The sequence below is a fragment of the Aquarana catesbeiana genome, linkage group LG12 (genome assembly GCF_042186555.1).
Source record: "Aquarana catesbeiana isolate 2022-GZ linkage group LG12, ASM4218655v1, whole genome shotgun sequence".
In the NCBI taxonomy this organism is placed as follows: Eukaryota; Metazoa; Chordata; class Amphibia; order Anura; family Ranidae; genus Aquarana; species Aquarana catesbeiana.
Window position 1 is genome coordinate 23,024,596 of NC_133335.1, and position 22,633 is coordinate 23,047,228.

At 46.9% G+C, this 22,633-nt stretch overlaps 1 long non-coding RNA gene and 1 pseudogene across 3 annotated transcripts in view; one reads left to right on the forward strand and one right to left on the reverse strand.

Moving 5' to 3' along the window:
- LOC141114002 (uncharacterized) overlaps positions 1-4,973 on the reverse strand; it is a 122,173-nt gene extending 117,200 nt beyond the window's left edge. For all 3 annotated transcript variants that reach the window (XR_012236851.1, XR_012236849.1, XR_012236850.1), the window contains exon 1: positions 4,844-4,973. This is a non-coding gene — a long non-coding RNA (uncharacterized lncRNA). The remainder of the gene's footprint in view (positions 1-4,843) is intronic.
- A 21-nt stretch (positions 4,974-4,994) lies between these two features.
- The window catches only part of LOC141113996 (pre-mRNA-processing factor 6-like), a 30,213-nt pseudogene continuing 12,574 nt past the window's right edge, over positions 4,995-22,633 (forward strand).

A 22,633-nucleotide genomic window follows, 5' to 3' on the forward strand; every position in this document is an offset into this window, starting at 1 on the left:
CACATTTTAGTAACGGAACTATCAGAAATAAGAGATAAACATCTACAACAAAAAAAAAAGAAGGACACAGGACAAGGTGGTAACCCCACCACAGCTTACAGAGGATCTTCACTAAGATATTACAATGTAATACATTACAGTTCACCAGATGTGGTGACTGCTTTAGTTTAGGATTTTTTCCCCTTTAATTTCACTGGGTGATCCTGCCAGTAACAAAATTCCTGTCTTAGGGTGACAACACCCCCTGCGCTGTATCTTGGAGGAGCAGCGTTGTCACCCCAGGCTCCTCCCCACTCCTCATCTCCATTACACAGGGGATAGTGTTCTGTAGTCTACAGAAGAGAACTGCAAAGGCTGATAGTGCTATTTAACCTTTTCACGTCTGCGCTATAGCAGTTTTACTGCTACAGGGCAGCACCTGTGTGCTGGATCGTGTTTTATATATATATATATATATATATATATATATATATATATATATATATAATCCAACACTTCTGGGTAGGATGTGCGCCGCCGGCGGCTCGCTTCCACTGTGATTACACACAGCGGAAGCTGATTGGCGGGTGCATGGTACCCGATGTCCAACGGCACCCTCCGATCGTTCAGCAGAGCGGTGGTCTGCCTATGTAATCAAGGTAGATTGCCATTCTGACAGGAGGGATCTGCCTTGAGGGAATACATTCCATCTATCACCCTTGTAAAAGCACCACACATATCATAGTAAAGCACTTTGATCGCTCCTGATGTTAACCCCTTCCATGCCAGAGTCATTAGTACAGTGATAGTGCATATTTTTAGCACTGATCAATGTATTGGTGTCACTGGTCCCCAAAAAAAGTCTCAAAAAGTATCAGTCGGTGTCAGAATGTCCGCAGAAATAATGCAGTCCCGATATAAGTCCCTGATTGCCGCCATTAAAAGTAAAAACAAAAAAAATTAAAATATCCTATAGTTTGTAGGCACTATAACTTTTGTGCAAACCAATCCATTTACGATTAGGCCTGATTCACACCTAGGCATTTTTAGTGCTTTAGCATTTTGCAGATTTGCACTACAGTCCATTTAACATTGTTTCCTATGGAACACGTTCTGTAGTGCAAATCAGCAAAATGCAAAAAGCACTAAAAATGCCATAGGTGTGAATCTAGGACTTATTGGGATTTTTTAACAAAAATATGTAGTAGAATACGTATTGGCTTGTTTTTTTTTTTAATTTATTGTTTTATAGCAGAAAGTAAATAATATTTTCTTTTATTTTTTTTAATTGTCAGTCTTATTTTTGTTTATAGCGCAAAAAAAAAAACAAACAAAAAAAAACCGCAGAGGTAATCAAATACCACCAAAAGAAAGCTCTATTTTAGGGGAAAAAAATTGAATTTTATTTGGGTACAGTGTCGCACGACCGCGCAATTGTCAGTTAAAGTATCTCAGTGCCATATCGCAAAAAAATGGTCTTTTTATGAAGGGGGGTAAAATTTCCCGAGCTCAAGTGGTTAAGCTATATGTTCAGTGCACACTGCATTTCTGGCAGGATCAACAAATAATATTCTGTACTCGCATAAAATGTTCTTAGCCTGTAAAATGCAAAACTAATGCAGCCGCCACAGCTAAGAACTAGTAAAGCTGCAATATTTTACCTTTGTTGTTAACCTTTAAATTAGGGATCTGCAAACTTTTCAGTACAAGGGCCACAGTGTGTACTTTACAAATATTGGAGGGCCAAGAAAAAATACTTGTTATAAATTAATAAAATTCAAATGAATGAATATGTTTTACTTGGAGCTTTTTTTTGTATTCAGCAGAGAGAAAAAAACTGCAGGGACCCTGATGGCAGACTCTCATGTAAAGAAGGACTCTGATCTGGACCTTGATGTAAGGGGGGGGGGGACTCTGATGTAAGAGGAGACTGTGGAGAAGTACTTTAATGTAACAGGGGACATTGATGAATACTCTCATATATGAGTGGACTCTGATGGGGACTCTCATGTAAGGAGGGCTCTGATCTGGACACTGATGTAAGGGGGGGGCTCTGATGGGGTCTCTTGTGAGCACTCTCATATACGAGGGGACTGTGATAGAGACACCCATATAAGAAGGAACTCTGATGGGGAAACACCCTGATGAGGACTTTCATGTAAGGGGGGACTCGGGTGAATACTCTCATGTAAGGGGGGACTCGGGTGAATACTCTCATGTAAGGGGGGACTCGGATGAATACTCTCATGTAAGGGGGGACTTTGATCTGGACCCTGATGGGGGGGGGGGGCGCTGATGGGGTCTCTCGTGAGGACTCTCATGTACGAGGGGACTTTGATAGAGACACTCATGTAAGAAGGAAATCTGATGGGGAAACACGTGTAAGGGGGGGACTCAGGTGAATACTCTCATGTAAGGGGGGGCTTGGATCTGAACCCCGGTGTGTGTGTGTTTGGGGTGGTTCTCTGATGGGGTCTCTTAAAGGGCCTCTCATGTAAGAGGGGACTTTGATGGGGACTCTCATGTAGGAGGGGACTCTGATGGGAAAACACATGTAAGGGAGGCTTTGATGAGGATGGACTCTGATGTAAGGGGGAACTCAGGTGAGGACTCTCCTGTAAGGGGGGACTCTGATGTAAGGGAGAGGATTAATGGGGACTCACTAAGGGGGACTTACATGGTTGGTTGTTAGGACACCGGCAGTCCTAGCAACCGATAGCAGTACAATGACAGCGCAGCCAGGGGATTTGGGGAGAAGCAGAAGACCTGTGTGAGGGGCCACTGACCGTAGCTGTGGGCCAGATTAAACCCTTCAGTGGGCCAGATTCGGCCCGTGGGCCGTGGTTTGGAGGCCCCTGATATCTAAGGTTGGCCTCACACCACCTCATTGCAGTAACACCTTTTGCAGCACATTGCTCCCCACTGTAACACACGACCCTGTGTTGTGATTGGTTGCATTTAAAAAAGGTGAGGATGCGTTATTTTGTCCGATCAGAAGCAATGGCCGCTCTCATTGGTTCAACTACACAAATAAAATGAACCAGGCTAGAAATGTGAAAACTGCCATTGCAGTGTTTTTTTTTGTAGTCCCGTCAGGTTCTCATTATTATCTGGAAATTACCAAAATGGCAAAATGACGACCTTCACAAACAATCCAGCTTCTGTCCTTCTATCCTGACAGGTCCACTTTAACCACTGATCACCTATTCCATCGATTTCACTTCATTTCTATTCTTTTTTTTTCTTTTTTAAAAGGGCCTGCAGAGATGGTTTGGTTTTTTTAATCATATTTTGACTATTTTTTTTTTAATTTTTCCATTTTTGTTGTGTCTATTTTTTTTTTTTCAACGCTACCAATTAATTTGGTTTTTAACTTTGCGTCTTTATAAATACAAAAGAAATGGTGGTGAACGTGGACGGTGGAGGTGAAGGTTGGGGGGGTAGAAGGGGATGCTGTGGTAAATGGAGAGGGGAGAGAATAGTGACACTGAGAGGTAATTTGGGGGAGGGGGGGCTGAAGATGAATCTGAGGTAAATGGAGGATAAGGGGGTAAAAGGGGACATGGGGGGACGACTTAGGAAAGAAGGGGACACTGATGTCATTGATGGTGTGGTTAGAAAGGGAAGTCGGTGGTAATTGGTAAAGGGAATGGCTATGAAGGAATTGGAAGGGGTAGAACAGGACAGAAAAGGGGCAGTAATTGGAGGAAGGGGGGGGGGGGGGGTAGAAGAGGAAACTTTAATTGTAGGGGGGTAGAAAGGGATACGGGATATTTATGCAATTGGCTGTGTGTGTAGAAGAGGACACTAAGATAGTTGAGGGGGGGTGGGGAGGGTATATAGGGACACTGAGGTAATTAGAAGGTGGGGTAGTTGGAAAAAGGGGGTACAAAGAAGTAATGAGGGGGGAGAGTAGAGGGGGGCACTGAGGTAACTGGAAAAAGGGGGTCGGGTTGGGAGTAGAAGGGAGGGCACTTCAATTATTGTAATGGGGGGGGGATTGAGATAATTGTGGGGGGAGGGGGGATAGTAAGGGACACTGAGGTAATTGGGGGGGGGGGGGATAAGGGACACTGAAGTAATTGTGGGGGGATAGGAAGAGACAGAGATAATGGTGTGTGAGTGTGTGTGTGTGGGGGGGGGAACAGTAAAGGGCATTAAGGGTAAATGTGGGGGGATAGTAAAGGACACTTAGGTAATTGTGAGGGGGGGGGGGTAGTAAGGGACACTGAGGTAATGGGGGGTATAGTAAGAGACACAGAGACACTGAGGTAATTGTCGGGGGAAGGGTAGTAAGGGACACTGAGGTAATGGGGGGGGGTATAGTAAGAGACACTGAGGTAATTGTGGGGGGGGGGGGGTCTGGGATAGGCGGCACTGAGGTAATTGGGGGGGGGGATAGTAAGAGACACTGAGGTAATTGTAGAGGGGGCGGGGATAGGGTGCACTGAGGTAATTGGGGGGGTAGTAAGAGACACTGAGGTAATTGTGGGGGGGGGGGATAAGGGGCACTGAGGTAATTGGGGGGGGATATAGTAAGAGACACTAAGATAATGGGGCGGGGGTAGTAAAGGACACTGAGGTAATGGGGGGTATTAAGGGACACTGAGGTAATGAGGGGGGGTCGGGGATAGGGGACACTGAGGTAATTGGGGGGGGGGGTAGTAAAGGAAACTTAGGTATTGGGGGTTGTAGTAAGGGACAGAGGTAATTGTGGGGGGGGGGTAGTAAGGGACACTGAGGTAATAGGGATTGGGGGTTGTAGTAAGGGACACTGAGGTAATTGTGGGGGGGGGATAGTAAGGGACACGGAGGAGAGTGATTATTCATTAACTATGGTCTCTTCATCGCACATTCATCACACCTGGGACGGACAGGACAGGACGGAATAGGAGGTGACGCTTTGCTGTTCCATATTTCCTCTCAGGAACGGTCAGTGGTTCAGTCTCTGACCTCCAACAAAATGGCGCCGGCGGTTCCTGTCTCCTCCTAGTGACGTGCGGACTCGGGGCGGAAGTAGTCGCGGTGCAGTCTGGGAGGACGTTGTGTTTGGTGATGTGTGGAATATGGCGGCCTCCTCGTCTGCTGGAAGCGGCCCCGGGCCCTCAGGGGCCGGGAATCCCGGAGGGGTGTCCGGACTCACCGCCTCTATTACCGGTACCATGAACAAGAAGAAGAAACCGTTCCTGGGCATGCCGGCCCCGCTGGGATATGTGCCGGGTCTGGGCAGAGGGTGAGAACCCGGGGAGGGGGCACTGAGGTACATGGGGGGGGGGGGGGATACCTAGATAATGGGGGATGTATGAGGGGGGCACAGCTTATGACGGGAGGAGACACTGAGATATTGGGGGGAGGGTATGAGGGGGACACTGAGGTAATGAGTGAGATGGGGAGATATGAAGGGGGTATGAGAGGACATTGTGTTAATGAGGAGCTTATGGTGGTATGTATGAGAGGAGACGAGGAGGTATGGGGGGGGGGACACAAAGGAGACGACGAGGAGGAGGTATGGGGGGGATACTGAAGAGACGAGGAGGTATGGGGGGGGGGGATACAGAGGAGACAAGGAGGTATGGGGGACATGGAGGAGACGAGGAGGAGGTATGGGGGGGACATGGAGGAGACGAGGAGGAGGTATGGGGGGGACACGGAGGAGGAGACGAGGAGGAGGTATGGGGGGGACACGGAGGAGACGACGACGAGGAGGTATGGGGGGACACGGAGGAGACGACGACGAGGAGGTATGGGGGGGTTGGGATACAGAGGAGACAAGGAGGTATGGGGGGACATGGAGGAGATGAGGAGGAGGTATGGGGGGGACACGGAGGAGACGACGACGAGGAGGTATGGGGGGGACACGGAGGAGACGACGACAAGGAGGTATGGGGGGGGATACAGAGGAGACAAGGAGGTATGGGGGGACATGGAGGAGACGAGGAGGAGGTATGGGGGGGACACGGAGGAGACGACGAGGGGGTATGGGGGGACACGGAGGAGACGACGAGGAGGAGGTATGGGGGGGACACGGAGGAGACGACGACGAGGAGGTATGGGGGGGATGAGGAGGTATGGGGGGGGATACTGAGGAGACGAGGAGGAGGTATGGGGGGGGAGATACTGAGGAGACGAGGAGGAGGTATGGGGGGGGATACTGAGGAGACAAGGAGGAGGTATGGGGGGGGAGATACTGAGGAGACGAGGAGGAGGTATGGGGGGGATAATGAGGAGACGAGGAGGAGATATGGGGGGGATACTGAGGAGACAAGGAGGTATGGGGGTGATACTGAGGAGACAAGAAGGAGGTATGGGGGGGGACACGGAGGAGACGACGAGGGGGTATGGGGGGACACGGAGGAGACGACGAGGAGGAGGTATGGGGGGGACACGGAGGAGACGACGACGAGGAGGTATGGGGGGGATGAGGAGGTATGGGGGGGGATACTGAGGAGACGAGGAGGAGGTATGGGGGGGAGATACTGAGGAGACGAGGAGGAGGTATGGGGGGGATAATGAGGAGACGAGGAGGAGATATGGGGGGGATACTGAGGAGACAAGGAGGTATGGGGGTGATACTGAGGAGACAAGAAGGAGGTATGGGGGGGGACACGGAGGAGACGAGGAGGAAGTATGGAGGGGAGACGAGGAGAAGGTATGGGGGGACACTGAGGTGACGAGGAGGAGGTATGGGGGGATACTGAGGAGACGAGGAGGAGGTATGGGGGGATACTGAGGAGACGACGAGGAGGTATGGGGGGGAAACGGAGGAGACGACGAGGAGGTATGGGGGGGAACGGAGGAGACGACGAGGAGGTATGGGGGGGAAACGGAGGAGACGACGAGGAGGTATGGGGGGGAAACGGAGGAGACGACGAGGAGGAGGTATGGGACGGACACGGAGGAGACGACGAGGAGGAGGTATCGGGGGGGACACGGAGGAGACGACGAGGAGGAGGTATGGGGGAGACACGGTGGAGGAGGTATGGGAGGACACGGAGGAGGAGATATGGGGGGACACGGAGGAGACGAGGAGGAGGTATGGGTGGGACTCGGAGGAGACTAGGAGTTATGGGGGGGACACGAGGAGACGAGGAGGAGGTATGGGGGGGATGAGGAGGAGGAGGTATGGGGGGGACACTGAGGAGACTAGGAGGAGGTATGGGGGGGGACACGGAGGAGACTAGGAGGAGGTATGGGGGGGGACACGGAGGAGACTAGGAGGAGGTATAGGGGGGGACACGGAGGAGACGAGGAGGTATGGGGGGACACGGAGGAGACGACGACGAGGAGGTTTGGGAGGACATTGAGACGAGGGGGAGGTGTGAGGGGGACACTGAGGAGACGAGGAGGAGGAGGAGGTATGGGGGGGACACGGAGGAGACAATGAGGAGGAGGTATGGGGGGACACGGAAGAGCTGAGGAGGAGGTATGAGGGGGACACGGAGGAGATGACGAGGAGGAGGTACGGAGGAGAGGAGGAGGAGGTATGGGGGGGACACGGAGGAGAAGAGGAGGAGGTATGGGGGGGACATGGAGGAGACGAGGAGGAGGTATGGGGGGGGACACGGAGGAGAAGAGGAGGAGGTATGGGGGGGACACGGAGGAGACGAGGAGGAGGTATGGGGGGGTCACGGAGGAGCTGAGGAGGTATGAGGGGGACACGGAGGAGACGACGACGAGGAGGAGGTATGGGGGGACAAGGAGGAGGAGGAGGAGACGACGACGAGGAGGACGTATGGGGGGACACGGAGGAGACGAGGAAGAGGTAGTATGGGGAGGACACGGAGCAGACGAGGAGGTATGGGGGCGACACAGAGGAGACGACGACGAGGAGGAGGAGGCGGTATGGGGGAACACGGAGGAGATGAGAAGGAGGAGGTATGGGGGGGACACGGAGGAGGAGGTATGGGGGGACACGGAGGAGGAGGTATGGGGGGGGACACGGAGGAGGTATGGGGGGGACACGGAGGAGACAAGGAGGAGGTATGGGGGGGACGAGGAGGAGGTATGGGGGGACACGGAGGAGACAACGAGGAGGAGGTATGGGGGGACACGGAGGAGACAACGAGGAGGTGGTATGGGGCGACACGGAGGAGATGAGGAGGAATTATGGGGGGACATAGAGACGAGAGGGTGGTGTGAGGGGGACACAGACGGGGGGGTGTGTGAGAGAGGGACACTAAAGAGACGGGGGGGGTGTGAGGGGGACACTGAGGAGGTGAGGGAGATGAAGGGGAGGTGTGAGAGGGACACTGAGGAGACGAGGGGGAGGTGTGAGAAGGACACTGAGGAGACGAGGGGGAGGTGTGAGGGGGACACTGAGGAGACGAGGGGGAGGTGTGAGAAGGACACTGAGGAGATGAGGGGGAGGTGTGAGAAGGACACCGAGGAGACGTGGGGGGGGTGTGAGAAGGACACTGAGGAGATGAGGGGGAGGTGTGGGGATACACTGTGACGTTGGGTGGTGGGTATTGGCTGGTATTTTATAATGGTGTTTCAGCCATAGATGACCGTGTTCCTATCATTCTGCAGTGCCACAGGTTTCACCACTCGTTCTGATATTGGTCCAGCCCGTGATGCCAATGACCCAGTGGACGATCGCCATGCCCCACCAGGAAAAAGGACAGTTGGGGACCAGATGAAGAAAAATCAGGCTGATGATGACGATGAAGATTTGAACGACACCAACTATGATGAGGTACTGAGAGAACTGTGTGGAAGTTGGGACCTGTTCTTCTGTATGGTGATCTAAGCTCACAATAGGCTTTACACCAATCGACCATAACATTATGACCACTGACAGGTTAAGTAGATACCATTGATTATCTGGTTACTATGGTATTTGACAGTAGGTGGGTTATATTGGGCAGCAAGTAATCGTGTTGTTCCTGAAGTTGATGTGTTGGAAGCAGAAAAAAACGGGCATAGCGGTGTGTTGTGTGGGGCTGTGTAGCCGCAAATCGATCAGGGTGCCCATGCTGACCCGTGTTCACAGCCAAAAGTTCCTACAATATGTTTTTTACAGAGACGCATGCATCTGCTCCTGAGGTGGTGGATTTTGAACCATGAAACGCGTCAAGGTTCTTGATGCACTTTTACCACACCATTATGCGTTTCTATATTTTAGTGTATTTTTGTTATTTTTCATGTATACATTGTTACTGATATACTCATGTTCAGCATGTCATTTTCCCACTGTACCCCATGTGTATCATTTACCTGGGGTTGAGACTGTTTATATGCTGATGAGCTCTTTCAATAAAATTACCTCTCAGCTGCATTCTTCTCCTTGATTATACGGCATACCCATTGAAACCCACGCATCTCATTTAAAGTCCCAACTCTCCTCTTTTGAATCATGAACAGGGATGGAGGTATCCAGCCTCAATGCAGGAGGTGCCTCATTTAACCACTTCAGCCCTGGAAGGATTTACCCCCTTCCTGACCAGGCTGTTTTTTGCGATTCGGCACTGCGTCGCTTTAACTAACAATTGCGCGGTCGTGTGATGTTGTACCCAAACAAAATTGACGTCTCCCCCCCGACAAATAGATCTTTCTTTTGGTGGTAGTTGATCACCTCTGCGGTTTGTATTTTTTGCGCTGTAAAAGAGCGACAATTTTGGAAAAAAAAGAATTTTTTTTTTCTTACTGCTATAATACATATCCAAAAATATATATAACTAAAACATATAAAAAGAAAAACAAATGTATTCATCAGTTTAGGCCGATTTATATTATTCTACATATTTTTGGTAAAAAAAAAACCGCAATAGGTGTATATTGCTTGGTTTGTGCAAATGTTATCATGTCTACAAACTATGGGGTAGATTTAGGGACTTTTATTTATTTATTTTTTTATTGTTTTTACTGTTAATGGCAGCAATCTGCGATTTGTTTTTTCTTTTGTTTTTTTCTTTAGTTTTTTTTTTTTTTTTTTTTGCAGGACTGCGACATTGCGGAAGACAAATCTGACCCCAAATGACACTTTTTGGGGACCAGTGACATTATTACATTGATCAGTGCTTTACCAATGTATAAATGTCACTGGCAGGGAAGGGATTAACACTAGGGGGCGATCAAGGGGTTATCTGTGTTCACTGGGTGTTTTCTAACTGTAGGGGGGATGGGCTGCCTTGAACACTACAGAGATCGCTGTTCTCGATGACTGGGAACAGCAGATCTCCATCATATCCCCTGTCAGAAAGGAGATCTGCCTTGTTTACATAGACAGATCCCCGTTCTGCCTCTGTAAACCGCAATCGCAAGTCGCCCGCTATATCACATGCACGAACCGACGTACACCTACGATAATTTTAATTCTCTTAAGTAGAACTGCAGTGGGTGGTCCGGAAGCGGTTAAAGTCCCAACCCTTCCACAGCGGTTGGAGGCGGGCTCCTATCTAGCCTACGCGGACCCGGGTCCTCCTCTTCTTGTACTGTGTTCTTCCTAAACTTGTATATCGCATGCTTTATTTGAACTTGTTGTATCTGCCTGAATCTGTCCACTCTCGTTACTGTTGATTTTCGCTTTACCACTGTGTGTAAACGTATCCTGTTATTTTATGTTATTTTATCCAATAAACTAACATTTTGTTTGTTAAAAAAAATACATAGATGCAAAATTGATGTAAACAGATGAAAAACTGATGTAAACGGAATATGTTTCTTCTTAGCAAAAAACATGACTGAACAGATGATGCTCGTGTGAAAGAGGCCTTTAGGTCCCTTTCACACGGGTGGACTGATCAGGTCCGCCTGTCATTTTTTTTAGGCAGACTCGATAAGACCAGCCATTGCCCGCTGACCGCCCATAGAGGAGAGCGGGCTGTGTCCGTGTCTGCTCTGCATAAGCCTAGTGGACACGGACCTGTCATCTGCCTGTATCCGCTGGCGGAGTCCGCCCTTGTGAAAAAGCCCTAACATTGATACCCATTTGACATTTTTCTTTCACCCTCGCTCTGCAGTTTAATGGCTATGCTGGCAGTTTGTTCTCCAGCGGCCCAAACAAGAAGGATGATGAAGAGGCGGATGCCATCTATGCCGCATTGGACAAAAGAATGGATGAAAGACGGAAAGAGAGAAGGTTTGTAGATGATATAGAACTCCTGTAGTGTTAGAAACATCATGAAACTGTATGCCAAATGAAACAATAAAGTGTATGAACAGCAAAAAAGGAAACATTTTTTAGGTTTTTTTTTTTTTTTTTTTTTTTTTTTTTGATAAAGCTCCATACGCTAGTAGATTTTAAAAGTAACATTTGTTCAAACTTTTTTTTTTTTTTTTTTTTTTTTTTTTTTTTTTTTTACAACCAGGAGTACCTTATTGAAAAAAAAAAAATAGTTACAGTGCAAGAGAGTATACAATTTTCACAAGTATCAGTCAGTTTACGTATCATTCTTCTGTTCAAACATTTTTAGTACATTTTATGAATTTAACAAATGCTATTTGAAGGTATTTTTAAAATTTCATTTGCTTTTAACTTTTGATTTTGGAATTAATGGGCTGTTTTCTTTTTTTTCCATTTTGTAGCCAGTGTTAAAAACCAAATGTCGCTTTTTCTATCGCTAATAATAATTAGAAACTCAAACATCTTTAAAACTAAAAAAAAGTGGAACTAGATTCTTCTAGTGTTTGGTCAGTTTTAGACCCCTTTTCACACTGGGGCGGTTTGCAGGCGCTATTGCACTAAAAATAGTGCCTGCAAACCGACCTGAAAGTACCGCCTCTTTGTCCGGGGCTTTCACATTGGAGCGGTGCACTGGCAGGACGGTAAAAAAAGTCCTGCTAGCAGCATCTTTAAAGCGGTGTGTATACTGCTCCTCCAACGACGGTAAAGCGCCGCTAACAATAGAGGCGTTTTACCGCTGACGCCGCCCCCATGTGAAAGGGGCCTAAGAGAGATGGACAAAAAAAAATGATGATTTTTAGTAGGGGAAGGCTAGAACCCCTCAGATTTTTGTTGATGTCCCTGTTGCAGATTTTTCCTTGCTTCCTGTTAAAATGGTTGTAAAGCCTTCAATGTGATTGTAAAGTCTCGTTTTTCCTTTGTTATACTTACCTGCTCTGTACAGTGGATTTGCACAGAGGAGCCTGGATCCTCCTCTTCTTGGGTACCTCTTCTGTGATCCTGGCCCCTCCCTTCCTGTTAAGTGCCTCCACAGCAAGCATTTTGCTATGGGGGAACAAGAAAAACAAAAAAAAACAAAAAATCACAGCGCTATCCTAAAAAACCCTTTCAACAAGCAGCAGTTCAACAGTGAAATGTTCACAACATACAAAAAGCAACAACAAAACTGTGCTATACCATAGATGTGAAAAATGCATGAGAATCAATCAGTGCAGAAATAAATATAAGATTGCATCAAATCATAGATGTGCAAAATAATAATAAAGTCCATGAACTTAGAAATCTGGAAAGTCTTCTATGGAGATGGGAAGAGTCCCCTGATGGCTCTCTATGAAAGCCAGTGTGGAAAGGTAGGAAATAAAAACACCCCTCACAGTGAACCTCCACCGCCTAAAATATGCGCTTACCAGATTGCAAGCACAACAGGCACGTATGTGAACCCAGCTCCGGGTGTGCGGCTAGCACTGAAGCAATCCTCTAAGCAGCGTAATGAATGATAACAGGCACGTAGTGGACTGTATCCGGGTGTCCCGCTAGCAGTAGGGCGTCCCTCTTCTGTTATAGCATTCCCATGTTGCACACCATGTGTAGCGTCTGCTTGTTGCTTCGCTCCGGTCCAGACCCCGCTCACCTTAAGAGCCCTTTCACACCGGGCTGCCCATAGCGTCGGCGGTAAAACGCCGCTATTTTTAGCGGCGTTTTACCGTCGGATTAGCGGTGCATTTCGCCCGCTAGCGGGGCGCTTTTACCCCCCCTCTAGCAGCCGAGAAAGGGTTAAAACCCTAGCGGCGTTTTGCCGGCGGTATCCCAGCGCTGCCCCATTGATTTCAATGGGGAGAAGCGGTGGAGGAGCGGTAAACACACCGCTCCTTCACAGCTCCAAAGAAGCTGCTGGCAGGACTTTTTTTCCCGTCCTGCCAGCGCAGCGCTCCGGTGTGAAAGCCCTCGGGGCTTTCACATTGGAGACAATGCTGCAGCTGTTTGAGGGCGGATTGCAGGTGCTATTTTTAACGCTATAGCGCCTGCAAAACGCCCTCGGTGTGAAAGGGATCTTATGCTGCTCTTCGCTGTACACCAGATGCGATATCTGCACCAAACACCGCTGTGCTTGGCTACTGGCACAATGCTCCTGATTGGCTGCACCACCCCTCCTCCGGGGCCGCTAGAGAAGTTGATGAGCGCCTTCTCCAGCAGAGGGATCAGAGTCGGGTAGTCCAGGCACTTCTCCACTACATCCGCCCCCAGGAGGATCGCCTGTTTTTATTTCCTACCTTTCCACACTGGCTTTCATAGAGAGCTATCAGGGGACTCTTCCCATCTCCATAGAAGACTTTCCAGATTTCTAAGTTCATGGACTGTATTATTATTTTGCACATCTATGATTTGGGTCTCAGCAGATTGGGAAGGAGAATCTCGGACAGCTGAGACATCGCTGGACAGAGAGGGACCTCAGGCAAATGTGAGGGGGGCTACTGCATACAAAAGGCTTTTTATCTTAAAGCGGGGGTCCACCTATCTATCGTTTTTTTTTTTTTTTTTTTTTTTTGAGTTCATTCACAAACTTTTCTTCTCAGCATTACATACTCACATATTGTGTGTAATATGTCCGCCTGTGTCAGATTTCGTCGGAAAGAATAACTTATATTATTCACTGCAGGCGGTTTCCATCTTCATTGTGGGCATTTGAAGCCCACAAGCATTTATTTCCTGGATGTGGTGAATGCTGTGCTCCCAGCTTTCACCGCTCGTTCCCGCACATGCTCAGTAGCATCCTGGGAAGCCTGAGATTAGCTCCCAGGAGTCTGGGAGAGGCTAGAAACACGCCTACTCCCACGGGAGGAGAACCAGGAAGTGCAAAGAAGAATAGAAAAATAAAAGGTAATTACGGCGATTAAAATTTTTTTAAACGGCATGTCAGCATCTAGGCAAGGAAGAGAATACATACAGATATTGTTCAAAATTTGGGTGGAACCCCGCTTTAATGCATAGAATGCATTAAGATAAAAAAAACTTTCTGCCTTTTACAACGCCTTTAAGGTTTTTCACCTTAATGCATTCTATGCGTGAGGTGAAAAACCTTCTGTGCTGTAGACCCCCCCATACTTTTTTCTTACCTGAGCCCGATCCAGCGATATGCATGAGTGCAGCGGCTCCAGACGCTGTCCCTCACCTCATTGGACAGATTGATAGCAGCAGGAGCCATTGGCTCCCGCTGCTGTCAATCAAAATCTGTGACACAGGATCGGGGGGGCGGGGCCATGTCCTGCTGTTTGTGTCAATGGACGCAGCAGCGGGACTTGGGAGCAAGCCAGTACAGGCGCCCCCATGGAACACTCTTTTCTGTGGGGACACATGATTAAGAGGAGGGGCCTGGAGCGCCGGCATGGGACCCCAGGAGAAAAGGATGCCAAACCATTGCACAGAGCAAGTAAGTACGGTATAGACATGTTGTTTTTTTACTTTTTTTATCGAACATTTACAACCGCTTTAAGCGAAGATATTGTCACCTTAATAAGGGGTTAGGTTGCCCCGAGGGTTTTTGGTCTCTGATATTTCTCTTATTTTTCGGGGGGGGGGGAAGCACTTACCCTTGAAGCACAGTTATTTTACCCTTGCAGGCCATATTTTCAATGCTTCCCTCTCTAGCAGCACATACTCTCCTCTCTGCTAATTTATTCAGTGACTGGTAAACCACCTGGTACTTCCGGAAATCCAGGGTCATGTGGCTCTGCGTAAACTATGGCTATTGCTTATAGGGGTCTACACAGTGCTTCCTGCCCTTGCTGTTGTCAGTTGAACAGTGTGTTAGGAAGTGAAGCGAAGTTCAGTATGTGCAGCTGGGGAGGGGGCATTAAAGTGACTTATTGCTTTGTCTTGCATAGGCAAATTAAGTTTGCTTCAAACTTTTCTTGATGGGCATCCTAACTTATAAATTTGCACAATGTGTTTTACATTACTGTATAATCTTCTGCTTCTTTTTTTTTTTCTGGTTAACAGAGAACAAAGAGAGAAAGAAGAAATTGAAAAATATCGTATGGAGAGACCCAAAATCCAGCAGCAGTTTTCAGATTTAAAGGTAACTTTAAAATGTTATATTGTTACTGAGTAATGTAGAAGCAGGCTTTTTATTGGTTGCCTTGGTGTCCTTTATCAATGCATCATTTGCATATAATTTTTGTCTGTTTAGAGGAAATTAGCTGAAGTGACAGAAGAAGAGTGGCTGAGCATCCCCGAGGTTGGCGACGCCCGGACCAAGCGCCAGCGAAATCCTCGCCATGAGAAACTCACTCCAGTCCCCGACAGTTTCTTTGCTAAACACTTGCAGACGGGGGAGAACCACTCATCTGTTGATCCACGACAGACGGTGAGAAGGATCACTGTGATTTGCCTCTATGATAAAATTGCTGTGGACAGTCAAACCAAAACTGATTGTTTCCAACTTTTGGTAGATGAGAGAGAAATAGAAAAACTCAAATATAGTGCTGAGAACTCTTAGCTTATTTTTTCCAGACCACAGCCATTCTATTCCAGTACCCCCAGCCAGCTAAAGCTCTTTTGTTTTTTTCAAACTTAGATTGTAAATAGAGTAAAAAAAAAAAACATTTCAAATTTTGGCATTATCATAGTAACAGACGGTGGGACTAAATCTTCCTTTGGAGACCATTGTTCTGGGTGCCAAAGCGTTTTTTCCCTCACTTTGTGGAGATTTTCTAATGTCCTCTTATGACAAAAAATGAACATAAATCTTCTCAATAGAACCGACAAAAAAAACTGACAAGGGTCTTAATTATTCCCTAGAAAAAGAATGTTATGGGTTTACATGTACTTTATACTTTTATGTTGTGTAAAGTGCAACAAGAACAACCCACGGCGGTCAGCAGCAAAGCCAGGAAGTATGGAGGGAAGACTTCCATGCTGATGTCCCTTAGAAATACCAAAGATCAACAGGTGACTTTGCCTACCATACTCAACTTGTAACTGCTTGAAAAATTTTCTCCCCAGGATGGCTTTCGAGAGAGATGGGCTCCTCCCACCTAGCACAGGAAACACATGATCCACATTATAAAAAGCATACATGGAGACCCAGTCCTCAGTTTGTGTTTCCTCCGGCCCGGACAGAACATTTTTTATTTTATTTTTTTTTTACTGTCTGACCTTCATGCTCCCTAGGCCCACCAGCTACAGCATCCTGTTAACAAGGCCCAGGTGAACCTGGGCCATGCTGCAGGGCTGGGCTGCTCTAAAAACCCTTTGAGGGCTGACTCTCAGGGGACACCCTCTCCTCGGTTTGAGCATATCTACAGCGTACCTGGTGGTGTAGGTGCACTGATGGGGGTGATTTGACCCTGGTGGGTCTCCCTACCTTTTCTATTTGGAGTCAAATGGAAAACTGGACCTGGACTAAGTCCACAGATGAAATCTGGTTACTTTTTTTTTTTTACCGAGCGATGTGTTACTCTGTTCAGCCGGTCTTGTCATTCAGTCACCTTTGCCACACTGCACAGCCAGAATGCTCACCGGATCAGATTTACCACTTCCTGGGTTACCTACCTGCACACTGTACTAGGATGATTGTGGTGATTCATTAGCAGTGAGCAGGTTGAAGGGGAAATATGTACGACAAAACGGGTCACCTGTCCATGCGATGCTTTCTGGCGGGGATGTGGAAATCGCAAGAATGGCTGAACAGAATGACAAGAATTTCTGAATCAAATTACAACTTGTTTGTCAGGTAAGACTGTTAAAGCTGAGCTTTTTAGGCCTGGATTCTCCTATGGGTCACAGGAGTGCAATTCATTTTGCACTCCTGTGACCCGTTTTCAGCGGACAGCAGTCTGAAATCCGCTCTCCACTGACATAACTGGAATCAGTCCAGGCACTGCATCATTCCGACTTTGGAAGTCTGGATCCGCCAGCTGCCTGGACTGATGGCACTTTCAGTGTCTCAGTGGGCTGCTGAGACGGCCCCTCCCCACCCCTCCACAGCTCAGCGCTCCAGTGAGCGTGCAGGAGCAGAGCAGGAGAGATGCTGACTGACACAGCATCTCTCCGCTCGTGGAGGTGAGAACCGAGCCATCGACGGTGTCCGGTGGCTCGCTTCTCAGTGAAGAAGCGCCGGTGGACAGATGCAGCATCGGTCTGATGTTGCATCCACCTAGGTAAGTATGAATGTGCAAAAAAAAAAACCATACTTTAGCATACATGGCTCCAGATTTTTGTTTAGCTTTTTCCTGAAGTGCATCTGTAATGGAGAGTGTGCTTTAACAGACACTAAAAGAAGAAAATGCATAACATGTTTGTGGTTGACCAGACATGGTTCTCATTAAATAATTAAAAAATATGGCTAATAATCGTATGTACAACAAAAATTCTGCTTTTCTACTAGCTTTGATTTGCTTTTCAACAGACTACTTTTCTTCTGTTTAGCAATTTGGGGGGTTGAACACCCCTTTCCCAGGTGGCCTGAATTCCCCGTACCCAGGAGGAATGACGCCAGGCTTGATGACACCCGGCTCTGGAGAACTGGACATGAGGAAAATCGGGCAGGCCAGAAATACCCTGATGGACATGAGGTTGAGCCAGGTGAGTAGCAAGAGGAGACAGCTTTGTAGTCTATTCAAAACTCTATCTGCAGCCGGAGAAAAATGTGCAAAATAATTGGTTTCTCTTTAAAGCGGTTGTATACCCACAAACCGAAAAAAAAAAAAAAAAAAAAAAAAAACGTAAGGCAAAGGCATAATGAACTAGTATGCACCGCATACTGGCTTATTATAAAATACTTAACTTAGAACGAGGTCCCCACATCGCATCCCGGTCTACGCCGAGGGAGCTGACATTTTCCCCTCTGCGTTTCTTCCGGGTTTGCGGCTCCAGCGCTGTGAGTGGCCGGAGCAGCAATGACATCAGTTCCGGCAAGGTCCATCACGATTCGCCGGACCTTCAGTGCGCATATGCCACTGGCGTCAGCAGTTGCATGCAGGGTGAATATCTCCTAAACCATGTAGGTTTAGGAGATATTAATTTTACCTACAGGTAAGCCCTATTATAGACTCACCTGTAGGTAAAAAGTGTCAAAAAGGGGTATACAACCATTCTAATAATGTTTTTCTAGATGCATAAATCCAAATGTAAATATATTTCGGGTTACCAGTCCTTAGATGTGGTGTATGCGTTAGTTTCCTTTTTGCAGTATGTTTTCCTTTAATTTTCCCCTGGTGATCCTGTTAACACACATCCTGTCCTTGGGTGACCACACTCATTCACCAATACAATATCTATGGTTGAGCAATTTTATCGTCCTAGGCCATTGATGGTTTACCTTGGCACCTCAGATGTTTCGGAACTACATTTCCCATGATGCTCATGCACTCTGCAGTGTAGTTGAGCTTCATGGGAAATGTAGTTCCAAAACGTCTGGGGTGCCAAGGTTTGAAGATTTGAACTACAGGACGTTTCCTTTTTTTTTTTTTTTTTTTTTTTTTTTTTTTTTTTCTCACCTGCATTACATAGGGGGAGGTGTACTGTAGTCCAAGATGGCAGGGTTGGTAACACTGCGGGTGTTTGTAAGAAGTTAGGAGCTCACTGGATTTCTGAAAAATCAACAGGTATTTGTCTTTACTTGCAGCTTTAATGAGACATAACATTGGGGATGGCAGAGATGGACCTACACTTTACAATACCTATGTGTTTTGTTTTTCTGGGAAAAAAAAAAAAAAAAGAGTTGTTACTCTTTTAGTCTTGCTGCTTCCAGAGTAAATGCCCTACCTATCGAACAGAGCGGATAATTGTGCTTTATTTTTCACTGAACAAGCTGGACAAGGGACATGGCAATCTGCATTGCTGAACCAGCAAAGAAATTGCATATAACCTCGCAGAGCGCGCTGGTGTGAACCAGCACTAAAGGCTCGTTTACACCAGATGCAGGCAAATGCATTTTTTAAAAGCAGCATGAACACGTATGGAAGACAAATGAAAGCTCTTCAATAAGCCTAGTTTAAACCCTATGAGTTTAAAAAACTACATAAACGTACTGGAAACACACCATAAAGGTAGATTCACACCAGATGCGGTGGGACTGTTGGGTGGCTATTTCAGCGAAGTCCCACTGCATGGACAATGTAAAGTGCCTTGTCTGCTATGTCTCCGGTTCACATCACTGTGCTGTGATGGTGTGCAGGCATGGTGCACTGATGAAACTGAGGCTTTCTATCTGCGCAGAGTATTGCTAATCGGTCCACTACCTTGCAGCCAGCAGTTGAAATCTGAGTTGTCTGTGTGGCCAGCCCTAAATGCAACCCGGTAAATAAAGAAATGACTAAAAAGCGCACCGCAGATGCATTACAGCTAGGGTTGCACCGATACCGTTTTTTTATCGGCGAGGACAAGTAACGATACTTTTGGTTAACCGAGTACCGATACCTTGTGGTGCATCCATACAAAGACTAATTGGCGCTAATTGCACTGCAAAGATTCGCATGCGATTCCTGTCCAAATTGATTGCGATTTCCCCCACTGAAACTGTGTGTGTATAAAAGGGGTAAAGCACCATTTATTGGGTGTTTAAAAAAAAAAAAAAGTTAGAAGTCGCATTACACCTGGCCACATGCAGAATAATTTACATAGGTGTCCCGGTACGCCAATGGTAGCAAATAAGGGCTGCTGGAGGTGCTCACGGGGCTGGAGAAGTTCTGGGACTCTGTGGGTGTAGGGCGGAAGTGATGTCAGCTTGGGGGCGCATCGCCTCTTCATCTTCTCCCAGCCCTGTGAGTACGTCCATCGGCCTGTGCATGCAGGTTCTATGTACTGTGAGTTCTAACATTTTGTAAACTGCCCACTAGATGGCGCTGTAATCTATCGTGTGTGTGTTTTATATATAATTTATTTTACACACAGGAGTCAGTGGGGGAAGTAGTATGCTATTTGGGCAGGAATTTTATCGCATGCGATTCTTTGCAGTGTGATTTGCACCCATTAATTTTGTATTGACGGAAATCGCACTGCAAAGTATTGGTTTCGGGGGGGGGGGGTTTGCCCAAATGCTTGGTATCGGCATCGGTGCATCCCTAATTACAACTGTGTTTTAAATGTGAGGATTGCAATGTAAACAAACCCTAATGTCCATCTAGTAAAGTAGAGTGAACAAAGAATTTGAAGACATTAGCAACCAGATAGTACAGCCTTTAAAACAGGAAAACAAGACGGTCTTTACTAAATACATCCTTCGCAGACTATTAAATAAGACACACTAAGTTAATTTCCATCGTTAACAATATTTTTTTGCTTTGTATGCTTCCTTATGAGCAGCATTTGGTGTCCTGAAATCACCATTTCCTTAGTCTAGAAATTCCCTAAAAAAACCTATATATTTGAACAGAAGGAAATCCTGTAGGGAAGAAGAGAGACAAACTTCATTTCCATCGCTTTGTAAAGAAACGCCCACTATCCCACCAGACGTGCCTGTTCCTTTCTTATCCCTAAGGGAGACTTGGATCTTGGAGCATGAACATTGAAGGAGGTCGTGGCAATGCTTTCTTTGCTAGAACTACTCTCCTGTTAGAATGTGTTTGCAGACAAGTTTTGAAGGTTGCCAAAAAGGTTTCTTATGGGACAGAAGGAATAAGGCGAAAGGTTATATTTAATTTGTCTGATTTTATAGTAAACCCGAACAATGAAACTTCCTTTACTTAGTCCCCTTTATTTTGGTAAATTAACTCTTGAGAGTGTTTTGTCATATCTGTTCAGTAAGTGAAAAAAAGGCATTTTGATTCTATGAGAAATCCGGAAGCCAGTGTTATTAGCCCTTTTACAGTTTGCCTCTGTTGACTACAGAAGAGGAAAATGTTCTGTAGCCCCAACACTTCCTCTCCTGGTGTGAACACGTTGTTCTTCCATAGATGCAGTACATGCGTGCTTGCTTTGCCACCCTAAGACAGAAGGTGTGTGTTACTGATAGGGTCACAAGGTAAAAATAACAGGGAAAAAATAAACAAATGCAGCCACCACATCTACCGTATATACTCGAGTATAAGTCGTTCCGAGTATAAGTCGAGGCCCTAATTTACCACAAAAAAATGGGAAAAACTTATTGACCCGAGTATAAGACGAGGGTGAGAAATGCAGCAGCTACTGCAAGTGGAAAAAGAGGGTCAACAATGCCCATCTGCAGCTGTATACCTCCCTGTGTCCTTGTCATGTGTCATGTGTCCTGTGCATCTGTGTCCTGTGTATATGTGCATGTGTATATGTACCTGTGTATGTGTATATGTACCTGTGTGCATCCTACCTGTGTCCTGTGCATCCTCTGTGCGCCACTCTGCACCGATCAGTGTGTAGTATTTGGCGGCCATTCACTGTTCAAAAGCCGCGCCTCCTCCTCGTCCAAAAAACTCCATTTCCCAGCGGTCTGCCTATCACGGACAGCCTCTCATCCTCATACCACGGACGAGGATGAGAGAATGTCTGTGATAGGCTGTACACCGACTGCCTATCGCAGATGAGGAGGCGCGGCTTTTGAACAGTGAGAGCCGCTGCCGAGTGCTATGTAGCACACGCTGGACGCCGTCTGCCTGCATGACATGCTGATCATGTAGGCAGACGGCGGTGACTCGTGTATAAGTCGAAGGGGGCACTTTCAGCCCCAAAAAGGGGCTGAAAAATTCAACTTATACACGATAAGTAAGATGCAATTATTACATTTTTTGTTCTTGGGGTTAGATGCACTTTAAACAACTCTTCCAGACATTTTGAAATGGCTACAGTATGTAAGTTGAGGCTTAACAACTCTTGCATGTTCTTGTTGGAGGGGGAAGACATGCCTTGCAGCCATAATTTGAATACTAGGGATTTAGGTAATCTAGGGTTCTTAAACATATGTTGCCTGCCCTTATCTGCTGAGTAGACAGGAGTTCTTCAATCAGTTAAAGCAGTAGTAAATAAAAATAGCCACCGGGCAGTTTAAGTCATAATGTGCTAGTATGCACCGCATACTAGCACATTATGATAGACTTACCTGAAAACGAAGCCCTCCAGTGGCGTGTTGTCACCGCTGAAGGTGCTTTCATCTTCACTAGGTCTTCCTTCCAGGTTTGCGGGCTTCGGCGATATGAATGGCCAAGCTGGCGATGACGTCACTCTTGCGCAAGCGTGCGGGAGTCGCTGTTCATGGCACGGGTATGCCGTTCCTTCTGAGCGCAAGCTTTGGTGACGTCCCCAGCTGCATCTAAAGTAAATATCCCCTAAACGCTGCTTGTTTAGGAGATATTAACGGTATCTATAGGTAAGCCTTATTATAGGCTTACCTATAGGTAAAAATCGTACAAGGGAATTTGCTCCCACTTTAAGGTGTATTTAAGATGCTTTGGGGTACACTTTAAATACAGAAAGCTGAATGTTCATATACAACCTATTTCCTTCTGCAGGTGTCAGACTCTGTGAGTGGCCAAACTGTGGTTGATCCCAAAGGTTACCTGACTGATCTAAGCTCTATGATCCCCACCCACGGGGGAGACATCAAGTATGTGTTGTGAATTG